Source organism: Dasypus novemcinctus, chromosome 6, assembly GCF_030445035.2.
Source record: "Dasypus novemcinctus isolate mDasNov1 chromosome 6, mDasNov1.1.hap2, whole genome shotgun sequence".
Lineage (NCBI taxonomy): Eukaryota > Metazoa > Chordata > Mammalia > Cingulata > Dasypodidae > Dasypus > Dasypus novemcinctus.
The window spans coordinates 111,826,707-111,846,279 of NC_080678.1; the positions used below are offsets into that span (position 1 = coordinate 111,826,707).

General features: G+C 35.9%; 1 long non-coding RNA gene and 1 pseudogene across 1 annotated transcript in view; both read right to left on the reverse strand.

Moving 5' to 3' along the window:
• Positions 1–1,794: 1,794 nt before the first annotated feature.
• Positions 1,795–1,980, reverse strand: LOC131279058 (U1 spliceosomal RNA; annotated as a pseudogene).
• Positions 1,981–8,772: 6,792 nt separating this feature from the next.
• The window catches only part of LOC131279022 (uncharacterized), a 30,468-nt gene continuing 19,667 nt past the window's right edge, over positions 8,773–19,573 (reverse strand). Inside the window, exon 3 of the long non-coding RNA XR_009186363.1 lies at positions 8,773–9,071. This is a non-coding gene — a long non-coding RNA (uncharacterized lncRNA). The remainder of the gene's footprint in view (positions 9,072–19,573) is intronic.

The window sequence follows — 19,573 nt, forward strand, 5'->3', positions numbered from 1 at the left end:
TGAAAATGTTCCCATGTTACACCTATTCTTCCCTCTCACTCCCCTCAGAACCTCTAGTGGCCACTGCATCTACATCAATGATAAAAGTTCGTCCATTGCTAGAATAATAGTAAATCTATAACAGAATTATAACAAGTCTATATAGTCCCTTGTTTATTCCCCTATTTTGAGGATTTAGGATGGTAATGCACACTCTGCTTAAAATTGAGAGGGGGCTTACATTCCATGGGGTAGAGGGATGGAATTATCTTGCTTGCAGTTGCAGACATTGTCTCTTCCTTGGGATGGGTGTTGTCCATCATCATCTCCTTGTTAATTGTCCTGGGTGAGTCCAATGAACTGGAGAGTAGGTGTTGCAAGTCTGCTGAGATTCAGGGCTCAACTGGTACATGAACAGATCAAAGATTTAAGTCTCTGGGACATATATTTAACAAGTATAATGCTAATTACAGGTTCAAATAAAAGAGGCAGAAGAGCCATGTGTAGGGAAACTACAAATGGTCTAACTCTGTTACACTGGGGAGCATAAATTCCAAAGTAAGGCCCACTGACTGCCTGTCTGCCCTGCTTATAGTGTTTGGCTGTCTCTAGAGCCTTCAGGAGCCCTAAAGTTTGAGGCACTGTTTACTGTAGCAGTCAATGAGATCCTGCTGAGACATGCATAAGAGTAACCTCTGGAATGACCTCCGACTCACTTTGAAATTTCTTAGCCATAAAAATTCATTTGTATTTAATATTTTCCCCTTTTGGTCAAGGTCTTTTTCCAGATACATTGCTGGCTGGTACTTCCTAATAATCCCTCAGTGCCAGGGAGGTTTATCCTAGAAGTCATGTCCCACACCAGAGGGAAGGTAGTATATTTATATGCTGAGTTTGGCTTAGAGAGAGCAACAAGGAGGCTTTCAGGAGATAACTCTTAGGCAATATATAATACTAGGTTAAGTTTCAATTTCACAAGAAAGGTTCATAAATACAATCATCAATATCAAGGGCCTGGTGTAATGATCTGTCTTCCTTCACTAGGCACTGCCCATTTACTTGGGGGATTCTTGCCACTCTAATAGAGAATGTAGCAGTATTCCCCAGGATGGGAATTCAATATTCTTTTGTTTATTGTGCAGTTTTCCACCCACCAAAACAACACCTCAGGAACACTGGAGCATATTCATATGCCTTAGAGGCATGCCCCAGGTGTACCCCTCCACATACACTGTCCCATCACCAACACCCCATACCTATGATCCTCCTCTGCCACAGTTGTGATCCAAAACCTTTCTAAAAATGAAGCCAAAAAATGATAATATTAATAAAATAACAAATTTTAAAATAACAACAAAAAATATTAAAAATTTGAAATGAAAAATTTTTATACATTGTCTTTCATGTAAGATCTATTATGTTGTATATATAGAGACAATTTCTTCCCTATGTTCCCCCACTGTCTTTTTTTTTTTCTCATTTTATTTTCAAAGAAGCTTTAGGTTACAGAAAAGTCACATGGAAAATATAGGAGATGCCCATATACCTAATGCCCTCCCCCTTTTCCACTCTTCCCTATTAATGACATTCTACATGTGTATGGTACATTTTTAACAATTGATGTACAAATATTGAAGCATTGCTACTAACCATGGTCAATGGTTTACATTATGGTTTACATTTTCCACCATACACTTTTATAAGTTTTGATGAAATTTTGAAAGGCCTGTATTTGTTACTGCAAGATCATGTAGAACAATTCTAATGTCCTAAAAAATGCCCTATGTTCCATCTCTCCCCCTGTTATCAGAACTTATGGCAACCACTAAGTTTCAATTTTTAAAATTTATTTATTTATTTCACCACCATCACAAATTATGCAGTCGAATTTCCAGCATTTCGGAAAATGACAGGAGTCAGCACATATGGAGTACAATGGATAAGCTTTGCCCTGAGAAAACCCCCTTCACGATCATGTTATCTCCCCTGCCAGGTAAGTATTACTAAGCTTCAATTTTAGAAAAATAAGATTTATAGTTACTTGCAATAATATTGAGGGCTGGACATATTGGTCTGTTTTCTTTTATTAGGCACAGTGCCTATGTTCTTGAGAGATTCTTTTCTTTCTAATTGAGAACATAGTAGGGCTCACCAGGATAGGAGTTTAATATTTTCTTGTGTATTGTGTGGGTCTCCACCCACTGAGATAACACACTATGACAAGATGAACACTTAAATATTCCATAAAGGCATGTCCCAGGTGTGCTCTATCCTGCATATCCCTCACACCCAACTCCCTATACTAGTAACCCTCCTCTGCCCTATTTGCCAAAAGAACATTCCCACCAATGTAGTTTTAACCACAGACTTCCAAATCCCTGCTCCTTCCTCCAAGCCTTCCCCAGTTACATGGATAGTCCAACCAAATGCCCCCACCCAATTCCCCCTCACAGACCAGCACCACTGAACCCAAGCTCATCACTGCATCACTCTCACACCCGTCCACTGCTCAACCACACCCTTCCACCTTATCATAGATTTTGTCCATATGAGCATTGACTCACCACTCTCTATGACCTGCCTCCTGTTAAGCTATCTTCCAGAATCTAGCTCTGTGAGTCTGCTCAATTTGCTTAAGTCATATCAGTGAGGTCATGTAATATTTGTCCTTCAGTGACTGGCTTACTTTATTCAACATAAGGTCTTCCAGATTCATCCATGTTATCCTGTGTGTTAAAACTGCATTTCTTATTACAGCTGAGAAATATTCCATTTATTGTATATACCATGGTTTGCCTATCCATTCATCTGTTGATGGACATGTGGATTGCTTACAATTTTAGGCAATAGTGAATAATACTGCTATAAACTTTGGCTGTGCATATATCTGTTCATGTCCCTGTGTCAATGCTTCTGTGTATCTACCCAGCAGTGGAATGGCTGGATCAGATGGCAGATCTATAGTTAGTTTTTTGAGGATCTGCAAAACTGTCTCCCATAATGGTTGTACCATTCTACATTCACACCATCAGTAGATAAGTGTTCTCTTTCCTCCACATTCTCTCCAATGCTTATAGTCCTCTGTTTTCATAATAGCCTCCTGTATAATAGGTGTAAGATGATATCTTATTGTAGTTTTGATTTATATTTACCTAATAACTAAGGATACATCTTTTCATGTACTTTTTAGCAATATGTATTTCTTCTTTGGAGAAGTATCGATTCAAATCATTTGCCTATTTTAAAAATGGGTTGTTTGCCTTTTTATTTTCAAGATTTCTGATATCAGATGACTGTATATGTGAGGATGTATATCAGAATTTTCAATTCACTTCCATTGGTCAGTACGTCTATCCTTGTGCCAATACCATGCAGTTTTGACCACTGTAGCTTTGCAGTATGTTTTGTCAGGTAGTGTGAGTTCCCCCCATTTCATTTTAGTTTGTTAATATCTTTAGCTATTTGGAGCCTCTTGTTCTTCAAAATAAACTTCATAGTTAGCTTTTCCAATTCTGCAAAAAATGCTATTGCAATTTTTATTGGGATTGTGTTAAATCTGTAAATCAATTTGGGTAGGGCAGACATCTTAATGATGTTTAGTCTTCCAATCCATGAACATGGAATATCCTTCCATTTATTTAGGTGTTCTTTGATTTCTTTAAACAATGTTGTGTAGTTTTCTGCATAGAAGTCCTTTACATCTTTAAATTTGAATAAAAAATGATTCTTTTTGTTGCTGTTGTAAATGGATTTTTTTCTTGATTTCCTCCTCAGATTGCTCATTATTGGAGTACAGAAATGCTATGGATTTTTGCACATTGATCGTATATCCTGCCACTTTACTGAACTCGTTTATTAGCTCTAGAAGCTTTGTTGTAGATTTCTCAGGGCTTTCTATGTATAAGATCATGTCATCTGAAAAAAGTGAAATTTTTACTTTTTCCTTTCCAATTTGGATGCCTTTTATGTCTTTTTATTGTCTAAGTGCTAAAGCAAGTATTTCTAACACAATTTTAAATAAGAATAGTGAAAATGAGCATCCTTGTCTTGTCCCAGTTTTTAGAGGGAAAGCCTTTAGCATTTCACCATTGAATATGATGTTAGCTGTGGGTTATGCACATGTAGCCTTTATCATATTGATGAAGTTTCCTTCTATTCCTATCTTTTGAAGTGTTTTTGTCAAGACAGAGTGTGTATTTTGTCAAATGCTTTTTCTGCATCATTAAAGATGATCATGTGATTTTTTTTTCTTTTGATCTGTTAATGTGGTATACCATTGATTAATCTTATTTTGAACCATCCTTGCATACCAGGGATGAAACTCACTTGGTCATGGTGTATAATTTGTTTGATGTGTTGTTAAATACAATTAGCACATATTTTGTTGATGATTTCAGCATCCAATTTCGTTAGAGAGATTGGTCTGTTGTTTTCTTTTCTTGTGGCGTCTTTATGTGGATTTGGTATTAGGGTGATGTTATCATCACAGAATGAGTTAGGCAATGTTCCCTCTACTTTTTTGGAAGTGTTTAAACAGGATTATGGTTAGTTTTTTCCAGAATGACTTACAGAATTCACCTGTGAAACATCTGGTCCTGGGCTCTTCTTAATTGGGAGGTTTTTGATGACTAAGACAATCTCGTTATTTGTGATTGGTCTGCTGAGTTCATCAATTTCTTCTTTCATCAATGAAGGCTGCTCATGTATTTCTAGAAATTTATCCATTTCATCTAAGCTATCCATCTTTTTGGCACACAATTTTTTAAAATATCCTCTTATGATACTCTATTTTTGTGGAATTAGTGGTGATATCCCCTTCCTCATTTCTTATTTCATGTATTCTCTCTTTTTTTCTTTGTTAGTCTTGCTAAGGGTTTGTCAATTTTAATGATTTCCTCAAAGAACCAGCTTTTTGTTTGCATTTTTTCTAGTGTTATCATTTTCAGTTTCATTTAGCTCTGCTCTAATCTTTGTTATTTCCTTCTTTATACTTGCTTTGGGATTAATTTGTTGTTCTTTTTCTCATTCCTACAGGTATGCAATTAGGTCTTTGATTTTAGCTCTTCATTCTTTTTTAAGGTAGGCATTTATGGCTATAAATTTCCCTCTCAGCACTGCTTTTGCTGCATCCCTTAGGTTTTGATATGTTGTGTTCTCATTTTCATTCACTTCCAGGTAGTTACTGATTTCTTTTGCAATTTCCTCCTTAACACACTGATTATCTAAGATTATGTTGCTTAACTTCCATATCTTTGTGCCTAATCTGGTTCTCTGGCCCTTACTGATTTCCAGCTTCATTCCATTGTGGTCAGAGAAATTATTTGTATAAATTAAATCTTTCTGAATTTTTTGAGAGTTGTTCTGTGGCCTAGCATGTGATCTGTCCTGGAGAGTGACCCATGTGTGACAAAGAGGCAATTTTTGGTTTCATTGACTCTAGATTGTTTTCCTATTTTCCATTTCATTTATATTCATTGTAAAATTTACTATCTTCTTTCCACTTACTTTAGGTTTAATTTTCTCTTCTTAGATATGAATTTCCTCTTCTAGATATGACGTTAGGTCATTGACTTGAGATAGTTCTTTTTTAATATAGGTATTCGTAACTACAAATTTCCTTCTGAAAAGTGCCTTTAGTGGGTCCCATAAGTTTTGGTATGTTGTGTTCACATTTTTATTCATCACAAGACATTTTCTAATTTCCCTTGTGGTTTCCCTCTTTGACTCTTTGATTGTTAGAAAGTATCTTCTTTTAACTCCCATATATTTGTTGATATTCCAGTATTCTAATGATCTCTACTTTCATTCATTTGGGGTCAGAGAAGATGATTTGTATAACTTCAATCTTTTAAAATTTATTGAGACATGTTTTGTGACCAAACATGTGGTCTATCCTGGAGAATGACCCATGTGCACTTGAAAAGAATGTGTATTCTGCTGTTGTTGGGTGCAATGTTCTGTACATATCCGTAGGATCTAGTTCATTTATAGTATTGGTCAAGATCTTTAAAGTGCTGCAGTGGGTCTGTGAAGTCTTGGTCACTGTATTTGTGTGTTCAATTAAACTGCTGGTGTGGGTGGAACTGCAGTAAATGACTGCAGTAGGAGGTATCCAGACCAGGAATACATCTGTGAGTCAAATAAACCTGGCAGATCTGAGAATGGGGAAGAGGTCTGGACCAATAAATACATCTTGCCTCTCTTTTATCTTTTTTAGATGTTTGCTTTATTTGTTTTTCAATTCAGCATTCATTGAGTTTTTTCCATTCTTAATTGTTCCACAGAGTCCAGTGAGTTGAACCTGTTGTTTTATTTAGCTGTTTCTAAGAGGGGATGTTTACAGGCATTTCTTATACTGCCATTGTTCAATTTATACTTTTTGAAGTTGTTATTAGGTACAAATAAATTTGGAATTTATCACACATTTTAGTGTAAAATATATGAAGAGAAAGTTATATGATGACCCCTTTATCACTAATGCCTTTTGCTTTTAAGTCTATTTTATCTAATACTACTACTGTTATACCAGATTTATTTTCTTTGTATTTTTCTTGGTGTGTATTTAATCCTTTTAATATATCAAGGGAAAATGATGTCCCCTTAATGTCCCTTCTTATTAAACTACATATCTACCAATTAATTAAATGAAATGAGCTATGGGTTATAAAGTTGACCTAGTCCTGAAAATTAAAAAGCAACACTAATTGGTAAAACATCTGTAAAAACTAATTTCAGGATAACAAAATAGGACTATGGAGTTGTCAGTGAAATGGAATAGAGGAAAATAAGTCTATCAGTGCCACTACACTAACAACCATCCCTGCCCTCCTAGCTAGATATATTTTAAAGCAATTTGAGCACAACTCATTTACTTAAAAAAAGTAACACCACCTGAGTGAGAAGTCCTAGCACAATTTAAACCCAAGACATATTTCAAGTCATGCTCCAAAATCAACTTGACTCGGGAAACGGACTTGGCCCAGTGGTTGGGGCATCCGTCTACCACATGGGAGGTCCACAGTTCAGACCCTGGGCCTCCTTGACCCATGTGGGGCTGGCCCATGTGCAGTGCTGATGCACGCGGGGAGTGCCCTGCCACGCAGGGGTGTCCCCCGCATAGGGGAGCCCCATGTGCAGGGGGTGTGCCCCATGAGGAGAGCCGCCCAGCGCGGGGGAGAGTGCAGCCTGCCCAGGAACAGGCACCGCCCATACTTCCCATGCCACTGACGACAACAGAAGCAGACAAAGAAACAAGATGCAGCAAATAGACACAGAGAACAGACAACCGGGGGAGGGGGGAAATTAAATAAATAAATCTTAAAAAATAAAATAAAATAAAATAAAATAAATAAAATAAATAAAAAAACAACAAAATCAACTTGACTATATTTATCAAAGAAGCAAACCAGTCCAGATGGTTGCTATTCAAATTGAAGGCTCACTTAGGACTCTAATATGTCTTTGATGGAATGAAATAGTGATTTGGCTAACAATGCCAGGAAGTAATACAATAAATTATCAAGATTCCAGGTCTTTTTGGAGTCTGCTCACTGAATCAAATTAGTGTCAAAAAGGTTGGACAGATTTTTCCAAGGAGCTTTTCTGCTCTGTATTATGCCAAAGATTTATAAGTACAAAGTGAAATTAGTTATAGTAGGAGATAAGAGCCTGGTTTCTAAGTCTTTTCACTATGACTGAAGAGTTGTATAATCTTGGACAGCTCTTTGGGCCTAAGTTATGTTACTTCTAAAATGAATGTTGGAATAAAAAGATATCAACTATCTTCAAAACCTACCTACAGGACTATGAGTCTAGACAATTCCTAGGGGACAGCATCATAACTGACAGTACAAGTGGCTACAACATCAAATTGCTACATGAAATATAAGAAAAGAAAATTCTGGTAAAGCAAGATTTTCCAAAGATAACCTAAAAAACATCCAGGAATATTCTAAGACACTCTTTTATAAAAGGAAACTTTAAAAGATATAAAAATTCATCCAGGATAGGTCATAAAATTTAGGCCATAAAATTTAGGGAAAAAAAAAGAATACATACATAAATAATGGACTCGGTTCTAGAAGGGAGAGAATAAGGTTATATAAAGAATCTACTTGGGACATTCTATGACATTGCTTACTTTCAAATGATCTCTCTACAAGTAGAAAATCATAGTAATCAAAGAAAAAGTATTATTCGTAGGCTGATAGCTAAAAATCTGTCCTAAGAGTAAGAGATTCCTATCCAGAAATGTGACTTTAAATATAACAGAGGACTGAACAGTTTCCTACATGAGAGAAGAGCCAAACTGCCATGTCACTTTTCAAAGCTGCATTACTGCCAGGCAGGCATGGGGATACTGAATGAATTGAGAAGTTGGGGGAAGCAGTGTTTGCTCTTGGTACTGACTTTTCTCTCTAATAATGAAGGAACATATAGGAAGTGAGTATGAGGACAGCATCATCATAGAAGTCTCAATGCTTCAGTGCATTAGATAAAGGAAAAAAATACAAGGCACCCACAAGATGAGAATGCATTTCCTCTTTTGTGTTCTGTAATATTGGCAGTATCTCCACAAGGCAGGTAATATGTTAAAGCAAGGCTTATTACCACCAATTTTTCACATTCCTCTACTCTTCTGCTTTGAAGACATCGTATCACACTGTCTTCATTAATTAAAAGGCCATCCACACTATATCTACGCATGCCTCCTACTTCATGTGAAACTTATCATGTATCTCTATTAGTAGCACAAAATAAGATCAATACTAAAATACGTAAATTCAGGGTAGAATTGAAAGAGTTTTTCTTCACGTTTTTGTTTTCTTTACAGTTGTAAAACATTTCCATTCCTTCAAATTCCTAATTGGGTCATCTTCAACATCAGAGTGACACAGAATGGGAAAGCTAACGTGGTGAGGAGAGGACGGGGTCAGTGATTTAGGTAATAGGCACAGTCAATGAGCACAGGTCCCTCTTCTTGAGTTTTACCTCCCGAGTCATTAAGCTATGTGTTTCCTGACTTGATGCAGGCCAAGTCTCCAGGGAATTCAGGTCTTCCTAAACAGGGTCATCTCCCTCAGGAGCCTTTCCTGAACAAAGAGAAGACAAGACATGATCAAATGGGAAAAAACACACAGATGGAAAGATTAAGCCTAAATGAGAAAGTCATGCTACTCAGGGAAATTGTTTTAATCTACCCCTCTATTCTAGAATCATATCATCTTTATCTCCTATATTAATTTCTTTTCCCCCTGCTTTGACAAAATCAAATAGCAAAGATAATCTTTCCTCCAGGATGAGCCTCAGGAGTTTTATTTTTAAGTAGTTCTTTTGTTCCTAAAGGCCATATTATTTAAGAAAGTACTTTTCAGGTAAATCGTAGATATATACAACCTTGTAAACCTATACATTAGGATCTAAAGAACACAAATCTTTTGTGTTTCAGAGTCTACTTTTTGGATCAAGAATACTGTGCTCCATAAGTCTCACTTAAACATTTGTATTACCAATAATATATAAATTAGTAAATTCTTAATCTTTAGAGAAAGTTGTTTAAAGCTTTATTAAAGATCATAATATCATTACAATGAGACTTGATTGCTGGGTTTATTATAGGATTGTTACTACTTATTTTGTTAATTTCACTGTATGGACTCTTTCTGATAAGAGGCCAAGCGAGATAGTTTTCTCTGATTTCAGAATTCAGTTCTCAGAATATATTATGGCAGCCTTAAATACTATGATTTAGAAATTTTGTGATAAAGTAAAAATCAAGAATGACAACATCAACAATAAAAAAGTAGACAAGCACATTGGAAACTAAAAAGAGCATTCATTAATTTGTGTTAAAAAAAAAGAAATTATAAACTATTATAACACCTGAATTAAAATTTAAATATATAATACTAAGAAATATCAATGAAAGGACAACATACCAAAATAAAGGTGAAGGAACTAAAGCAGTGTATAAAGGAGAACAGTGTAACTTTAAGTGTGTTGCTAAAAAAGACAGAAAAAATGAATAAAAATGAATTCTGTATTTAATGATAAAGACCAAGCAAAGAATAAATAAGTAAATCCAAAGAAAGCAGAAAGAAAAAAATAATAAAGAATAGAATATAACAAATAGAAAACAAGCTAAAAGAAAAAAACTAGCAAAACAACAAAGAATAGTTCTTTACAAACAACTTTAAAAATACACAAAACTTTGTCACTACTAACCAATGGAGAGAAAAAACACAATTAAAAGTAGGAATAAAAAATGGCACAGGAACAGATGGTATGATCATTTTTTAAAATAATAAGCAAATATTATGAACAACTTTATGAAAAAGTTGATGAAATGGACATTTTATAGAGAATTATAAATCATAAAAATTTACTCTAGAGTTTCAAAAGGACAAAAAATAATAAGCATTTAAAAAGTTGGCACAATAATAAAAAGCTCACTCCTTAGGGAGAAAAAGCCACCTGGCCCCCAACAGGTATCCAGAAGAGGCTTTATCAAACTTTTAATGAACAAAAATACCTTTCTTCTATAAATACTTTCTGAAAATTTTTAGAGTTAATTTATATTAAAAGTTAGTATAATTCTAACACAAAAATTAAAAAGGTAAAATTATTAGCCAAATAAGGAAAAGTTTTAGCCACGTTCAGTTATGAACAATAATATAAAAGTCCTGAATAATTTATTACTAAATGAAGCAGTAGAAAAAAATGCATCTAGACTAAACCTTGTCACAAGAAATCATTTGAAAAATTCAATAGCCATTCGAGCTAGAAATAGAAGAGAACTTCTTTGACTTACAATGAAGGTTTATCTATCCAAAATGTTGAGCCAACATGAAAATTAATGATAAAACTTTAGACATTATTATTTTAAAGAAAAGGCAAGGGTTCCTATCACCACCCTTTCTTAATATTGCTAATATAGAGGGTTCAGGCAAAGTGAAATAAGTAAAACAAACAAACAAACAAACAGGCCCATAAGGAATGGAAATGAAGCAAGTAAGCTTATTTGCAAACACTTTAATTGTCTTCATAGAAAATTAAAGAGACTGTACAGTAAAACTACTAGAAAAAATAAGAAAGTTTGACAGAAGAACTGATATAAGATAAATAAATTAGGAGCATTCCATAATAACCAGATACAGCTATAAAAGAAAATATGATTCCCAATAGAAACAAATAGTATAAGGTAACTAGAAATAAATTTAACCAAAATTATATAGTGACAATTGCAACATTTTATTGAAGAGCACAAAAGATAGATTACATAGAAAGGGTCTAATCATGTAGGAGAAAACTCAACATCATAATAAAGGCAACTATCCCCCAAATGGATCCATAGATGCAATGCAATTCCAATCAAAGTTCATGTAGAATTTGCACACATGTACACATGGGTGTGAGTATGTAGACAAACTGACTCTAAAGTTTATGCTATAGAATACAAGGTCTAAGAACATCAAAGACAACTTTGGAAAAGGAGAAAGTACTGGAGAAATTTGCCCTACTACTACCAGATACTGAAACCACTGCATAATAACCAACTTTTAAAGTAACCCCTCCCTTACCAGCTTGCAGAAGTTTGTTTCCCTTTTCGTAGAACTCGCACTTCCTTATGAAGTTACCTATACCTAATTTTAATAGTAAAAATCACAACCATTCAACATGCTAAGCTGCCATTTTTAAAAGTGCAATGCATTAACTAGCATAACTTGTAGCAGCACAGGCTCCACTTAATCCTGCCCCATGACCCATGTCATCTTATCTAATCCTGTATTACTTCCCTAGACCAACCCTCTCCAAACCATTTAAGAATCTCAAACCTCTTCAGCTCGGGGAGACAGATTTGAGCTTGTCTCCTGTCTCCTTGCTATGGTGCTTTGCAAAAAACCCTCTTCTTGAAATCCAAGTATCAGGTCATTGATTTCTGTGGGCTTTGGGCAATAAGCCCATTCAGGTGGTATAATCTGGTGATCCCAGTCTTAAATATCTTTACTGGAGGCCCTGTGGCTCCTGTGGGACAGAGATGCCCAGTCACTGATCCTGCACGGCCACCTATCCCAGTTACTTTACAGGCTCGATGGACAGTACTCTCTTGTACTCCTGCCAGTGTCACTGGCCCTGTTGTGCAGTTCCATTTCGAGGGGAGTTACAGATACAGGTACAGTCATCTTCTGGTGAGTAACTTCATTGTAGTGCCTACTCTTTGGTGAAACCAATTAATTCATTTTGGTTTTCTGGTTATTGGCTGTTAATCAAAATTGTGGTTCAAGTTCCACATTAGCTCTGCTCTGGTTGCTGGGTACAGGTCCCAGGCTTGTGAGAGGTAGCCACTGAAGTACTCACAATACAATTTTCATATTCTGGTTCTGCTTTCTGGTATTTCTGATTTAATCAGTTTAATTCTGTGTACACCTTAATTTAGCATGCTGAAAAATATAATCATGAGAAATGTTAGCAGTACTGATGACTATAGTCCTTTGGAATTTGTTTGAGATCATTGGTCTATGTTCAGTTATGAACCAATGAAAAAGAAAAAGATGAAATTCTTTTGTAATACTCCCTGGCCTCAATACAAATTTGAATCTAGAGAAAAATGGTCAGAAAATGTATTTCTTAAGTTTAGACTGTAAAAGAGAAGAGAACTAAAAATAAATCCCAAAAGCTCATGTCTTTGTATCAGAATGAGAATTTACAGAAAAAGGTACAAAATTATAATTTAAGCTAACAAGTTTTATATCTCTGCATTTCTGTGTTTCTGTATCTGACTCATGGCTAAATATTTTAACTGGCAGTGGATTTGGCCCAGTGGTTAGGACATCTGTCTACCACATGGGAGGTCCGTGGTTCAAACCCCAGGCCTCCTTGACCCATGTGGAGCCAGCCCATGCGCAGTGCTGATGCACGCAAGGAGTGCTCTGCCACGCAGGGGTGTCCCCACGTAGGGGAGCCCCATGTGCAAGGAGTGCACCCCATAAGGAGAGCCGCCCAGTGCAAAAGAAAGTGCAGCCTGCCCAGGAATGGTGCTTCCCACACAGAGAGTTGACATAGCAAGATGATGCAGCAAAAAGAAACAGATTCCTGTGTCACTGACAACAACAGAAGTGGACAAAGAAGAACACGCAGCAAATGGACACAGAGAAAAGACAACCGGGGTGGGGAGAGAAATAAATAAATAAATCTTTAAAAAAAAAAAGATTTTAACTGATGCTACATGGTTTTTTATTTGCGTCTGTCTGTTTGATGCACATTTTCCTACCTCCAAATGGTAATATCAAATTAAGAATAAAAAAATTCTTAGGAGACCTCCATTCAAATTGCTTAAAAATAAATGTGTGCTAATATACATATATGTGTTTACATATATACATATGAAAATATTAAAAATACACACAGATGTATATGTAAATTGGTACCCTGGATTTCCAGGAATTAGGGACATCAAACTTATATCCTTCAGACTCTTCCTGTCTTCCTTGTCTATGTTCTGGCTTACTCAACCTCCCCTTCTATAGTGATAAGATTCATCAAACCCTACTGAAGACTCAAAGGGTATTACAAATAATTCAGTCTTATTTCAGACTTAGGAGCCTGGATATCTTTACCATTTAATTTAAGGACTGCGGGTGAAGGTCATACAGAAATCTAGATGTACAAAATTATTTGAAGAAGTGACAAAAAAGAATGGAAAGAAGCTGGCTACTTTTATAAGCCTGACATTAAATCATAGCTTTAAACCGGTCCTCCCTAATTGCCTCCAGAAAACTATTTCAGAAATTATTCATAATGTATCTCACTGGAATACTAATAAAATGGCAAAGTGAGGAAAGTAATATTTTTGAAAACCGTAACTAAAATAGCTATGTCCTCTGTACTACCATGTTAATTGCAATACAAACATAAAATTTTATTCTACTTGGGTATATTCTCCCTAAATTTATACAGATTTACTGATAAAATAAGCCTGCATTATGGCTATTAGATCTTAAAATTATGAAAAAAGTTAATTTCTGTTTAATGTAACTGAATTATTTTTAAAAACTTTATTTCAAATATAATTATTTTTGTAGGATGTTTGAAGACAGTTTCAAAGATCTTTTTAGTAACTTAAGGTGGCAGGTATGTAAAGTATGCAGGATGTTCTTTGTTAAAGAAAAAAGACAGATTTTTCCCAAAATAAAATTACTGTTTTTCACAGAATGGGAAGCAAGAATGTGTAAGAAAAAGCCTGAATGGATATAGAAAGTTGTGGAGGGTTCATAGAAATGAATTTTATTTGTTGTGGTCAGTGCTGAATAATATTTGATAAGGTTATTTCTATTTGTTTTGTTTGTTTGTTTTAATGCCATCTAAGTATTCTGCTTATAAGACAAAGATTCTATGTCATATTAGAATAACATCCTCGTTAATGTTTATGTTGACCTTACCATCCTTTATTGTTTTAGAAGACAAGTCTTCTATTATTTAAAGGAATTAAGACTTTTTCTTATAATCATATTAAGTCTTATTTCATTATTTTATTGTCACTTTGGTTAAATAGGGAAATAAATATTGTTTTACGGGGACCATTTTCCTGTTTAACATAATGTTTAAACCTGACAACTTTTGTATTTTGTCTTCACAAAACCAAACCCTAAAAGCTATCTTTTATTTCAAACAGTTGCAAAGGATTTATTCTTTCATCATGTAAAAATATGGTGCTAAAAATCTTTGGGTTCCTCTGATATGTTAGGAATTTCATGGGAAATACAAAAATTAAAAGAGATTTTCTAACCTTCTATTGGTTGAATTTATATGGATAAAATGTACTTACAAATACTTAAAGATTGTATAAAATTCCTAGAGAACTGCCCATGTTCTCACTGAGGCAGGCTAGGAAGAGAATCAATAGATGAATCTGGAAACTGGCAGGATGCCCATGTGGCCACTGGTACCCCCAGGATGGCTGCTGGAAGACCCTTGAGAGAAACCTCATTCAGAACAAGATTTCCTCTGGAAGACAGGAGAAGACCGGGATCTTCTCCAGGAGGCCTTATCATTGGGCCCTCCCAGGGGATTGATGGGTGGGGTAATCAATCAAAACACAAACTGCTGGGACTCCTCCCCTGTCAGTAGCAAAGGGGAAGAATAATTAATGGTTTAAAAGGTAAGGGCCAAAACAAGACTCCCCTGTTCTTGCCTGGAACAGCACACAAGTAAAACCTGGGCATTTGTAATCTGTAAATCAGCCCTCTTTATCTCTTTTCAACCCCTTCCCCTATACTTGGGACCTGTAATCTGTTATTTTCTCCCATTTATCTTCCCTCCCTTCCTTAATAAATTACTGGCCTAACTAAGCTGGCTCACTCTTGAAATTCATTTTATGTAGCTTAGCCAAGAACTGAGAGAAATTCTGGCAACATCACTGACCATATTATATCCTGATACTGATCTGTAGGATATTAGTTTCACTCTGATGCTTCTTTGAAAAGGCATGTGGTTGCCTCAGGTCAGAACAACAACAAAATGGGATTTCAAAAGAGAAGCAAGGCACAAACTTCTGGGGAAGATGGCAGTGTAGGGAGCTCTAACACTCGGTCTTTCCAACAAAGCAACTATTAAACAGGCAGGAACTATCTGAAACAACTGTTCTGGGGCTCCAGAGGCCAGAACAGCATCCAGGGAAGAGAGGGAGGAAGAGACTGATAAACTACAGTAAAGAATAGTGAGTAGCTCTCTCTGCTGCAGCTGCTGACACCCATCCCCCATTCTTATGGTGGGCCAACCTGGGGTCAAGTCCCTGGCTACCTGCTGCTGGCTGAAAGGAACATAAATATCCTTTCCCCCAAAACAGGAATAGGCATGGCAGAGCACTGATCGTGGCTTTTGATTACCAAATTTGAATCATTGGGTCCCATCTTTATGCTACTGTTTTGACATGCCCTGGATAAGGGCAGCAGAAGCCATTTTGACTGCACCCTGGACAGGGGTGGAAGCAGTGGAGATTTAAAGACAAAGCACCTCCTTGAGGTAGTGGGAACAGTTTGTTAAAGGGCAGCATTTGATGGACAGGCCAGAAGGCACAGCTTTGGGAAACCACTGGGGAGAATTTTGGCAACCTTTCTGATCCCCTTCCCAGAACACATTGGAATTGGTCATTGATCCCTTTGTGGATTCCTGGCCATGTCTGGGTGGGGAAATATGGTCTTGAGAAGGTCTTTTCTGGAATGACCTTCAGGCAAGAGTTGCCTTCCAGGGAGGGGGAGCTGGAGACAACAAAAGAAGTGTAAATGTAACTACAGAGGCAAAACTGAAACAAACAGAACAGATCAAGATTCCCAGAGGGGAGCAGATAGAGCTCAAATGATTGAGTGCCTGCCTGCTTCCCATGTATGAAGTCCTGGCTTTGATTTCAGGTACCTCCTAAAAACAAATGAAAAAAACACCTCTCATTGTGGAGCAGATGTTACTCAGTGGTTGAGTGCTCATTTGCATGTATGAGGTCCCAGGTTCAAGCCCCAGTACTTCCTCAAAAAAGATTCTCAGAGAAGGAAGAGAGGAAAGGAAGAAAGGAATTTTTCTCCTGGGGGTAAAACATTCACAAAAACTGTAATATTAAAAATTGCACCACATATACAGGGAAAGAATCAGATCAGTTAAAAGTGTGCAGTAAGTTGAACCAAGTGTCAAAGAAAAGCCTTAACACAAACAACCAACAATAAAACCCTGGGCAAGATGTAGAAACTGACCTTCAAAACAAACTCAACAATATTATCATATGTCTAGACATCACAAACCATACTAAGAAACTTGAAGATATGGTCCAGTCAAAGGAACAAATTAAAACCTGAGGTGACACAGAATTTGGGAAAACTAAATAAAAATATTCAAACAAACCTCCTAAATCAATACAAGGAGATGAAGGAAAATAAAGTTAAAGGGAGAAAGGAAATTAAGAAGACACTGTGATCATAAGGAACAATTTGAAAGTATATAAAGAAACAGCAGAAATTATGGGGAAGAAACATATTAAAAGATATTAAAAATACACTACAGGGAATGGATTGGGCTCCAGCAGTTGAACACCCGCCTCCCACATGGGAGGTCCTGGGTTCGGTTCCCAATGCCTCCTGAAAAAATAACAAACAAGCAAAACAGATGATAAAGTCAACTCAGGGAAGCTGATGTGGCTCAGTGGTTGAGTGCTGGCTTCCCACATACAAGGCCTTGGATTCAATCTCCGGTTCCCAGTACCTCAATAACAAAACAAAAAACCCAGAGGTATGCAACAGCAGATTTGAACAGGCAGAAGAAATAATTAGTGAACTAGAAGACAGGAAAATTGAAACTCAGAAGAGCAGATAGAGAAAAAATGAAAAAAAATTGAACAGGGTCTCAGGGATTTGAATGACAGCATGAAATGCACAAATGTACATATAATGGGTATCCTTGAAGGAGAAGAAAAGGGAAAAAGAGCAGAAATAATATTTGAGGAAATAATAGCTGAAAAGTTCCCAATGCTTATGAGTGTATGTACTACAAACAGAATAAATCCCAACAGACCTGCCCTGAGACATATACTAATCAGAATGTCAATGCTAAAGATAAAATTCTAAAAACAGCAAGGGAAAAGTGATTCATCACATACAAGGGATCCACAATAAGATTAAGTGCCAATTTCTCATCAGAAATCATGGAAGTGAGAAGAAAATGAAATGATATATTTGAGATCATGAAAGAGAAAAACTGCCAACCAAAAATTCTTTCATGGAAGAAAGTGTCCTTCAAAAATGAGGGGGAATTTTAAATATTCACAGATAAACAAAAATTGAAAGAATTTATCAACAAGAGGCCTGCCCTGCAGAAATACTAAAAGGAATTCTACAGTCTGAAAGGAAAAACAGGAGAGAGGCATGGAATAGAGTGAAGAAGTGAGAATTATCAATAAAGGTATTGAAAAGGTAAAAAGAGAGACCAAAAAGATGAAATATGAAAACCAAAGGATAACATTGTTAAAGTAATAATATTACAATAATAATATTGAATGTTAATGGATTAAACTCCTCCATTAAAAGAGACTCACCTTACATCCAAAGACAAATAAGTTGAAAGTAAATGTTGTAAAGAATATTCCATACAAAACTGTAACCAAAAAATAATTGACATAGCTAAACCTCCACTGGACAATACAGACTTTATGAGACAAAGAAGGACATTATGTATCAATAAAAGGGGCAATCCACCAAGAAGAAATAATAATCATAAATATCTAGGCACCTAGCCATCATGCCTCAAAATACGTGAAGCAAATATGGCAAACTGAAGGGAGAAATAGACATCTCTACAATAATAGATGGAGACATCAATATATCTACTCTCATAAACAGATAGAACATCTAGGCAGAGGATCAACAGGGAAACCGAGAACTTGAGTAATATGATAAATGAACTAGACCTAACATGTATATAGGACACTGCAACCCATAACAGCAAGATATATATATTTCTCAAGTGCACATGGATCATTCTCCAAGAGAGACCACATGTTTGGTTATAAAACATGCCTCGAAAAATTTATAAAGATTGAAATTACACAAAGCACTTTCTCTGACCATAATGGAATGAAGCTAGAAGTCAATCACAGGAGGAGAACTGAAAAATCCACAAATATAAAAGACATATTCCAACAATTAGTGGGTTAAAGAAGAAATTGCAAGAGAGGTCAATGTGTCTAGAGAAGCCCCCTCTCAATTAAGAAGTAGAGTGGGTATCACCATCCCAGAGTCTTCTGGATTGGGGAATAAAATATAGATCTGAGGGGACTTACTGGTATTCTTCTATAGAATTATTGTGACTCTAGCAATGGAAGAAATTATATCATTGATGTGGAGACAATCAATGTCTGGAGTTGCTGAAGGCAGGGAGGGGGAAAAAGAGGTGTAATATGGGCACATTTTTGGGACTTGGAGCTGTCCTGAATGATACTGCAGAAACAGATGCAGGACATTATATGCTCTGCCATAACCCACTGAATTCACTGGGAGAGAGTGTAAACTACAATGTAAACTATAATCCATACTCTGTAGCAGTGCTCCAAAATGCATTTATCAAATGCAATGAATGTATAACACTAATGAAAGAAGTTGTTGATGTGGGGAAAGTGGGGGGTGTAGGGAGTGGGGTATATGGGAATCTCCTATATTTTTTAATGTAACATTTTGTGTGATTTATTATCTTTTAAAAATAAATTTAAAAATATATATATTAAAAAAACTTAGGAGATACAGTGAAGGCAGTGCTAAGAGGAAAATTTATAGCCCTAAACACTTATAATAAAAAAGAAGAGAGAGCTAAAATCAAAGAACTAAATACATACCTCAAGGAACTAGGAAAAAAACCCAGCAAACTAATTCCAAAACAAGTAGAAGAAAATAAATAACAAATATTAGAGAAGAATACAAGAAATTGAGAATTAAAAAAAACAAGAGAGAATCAACAAAACCAAAAGTTGGTTCTTGGAGAAGAGCAATAAAATTGACAAGTCCTATGCTAAACTGACAAAAAAAGAGATAAGTTATAAATAAATGAAATAAAAAATGAGAAA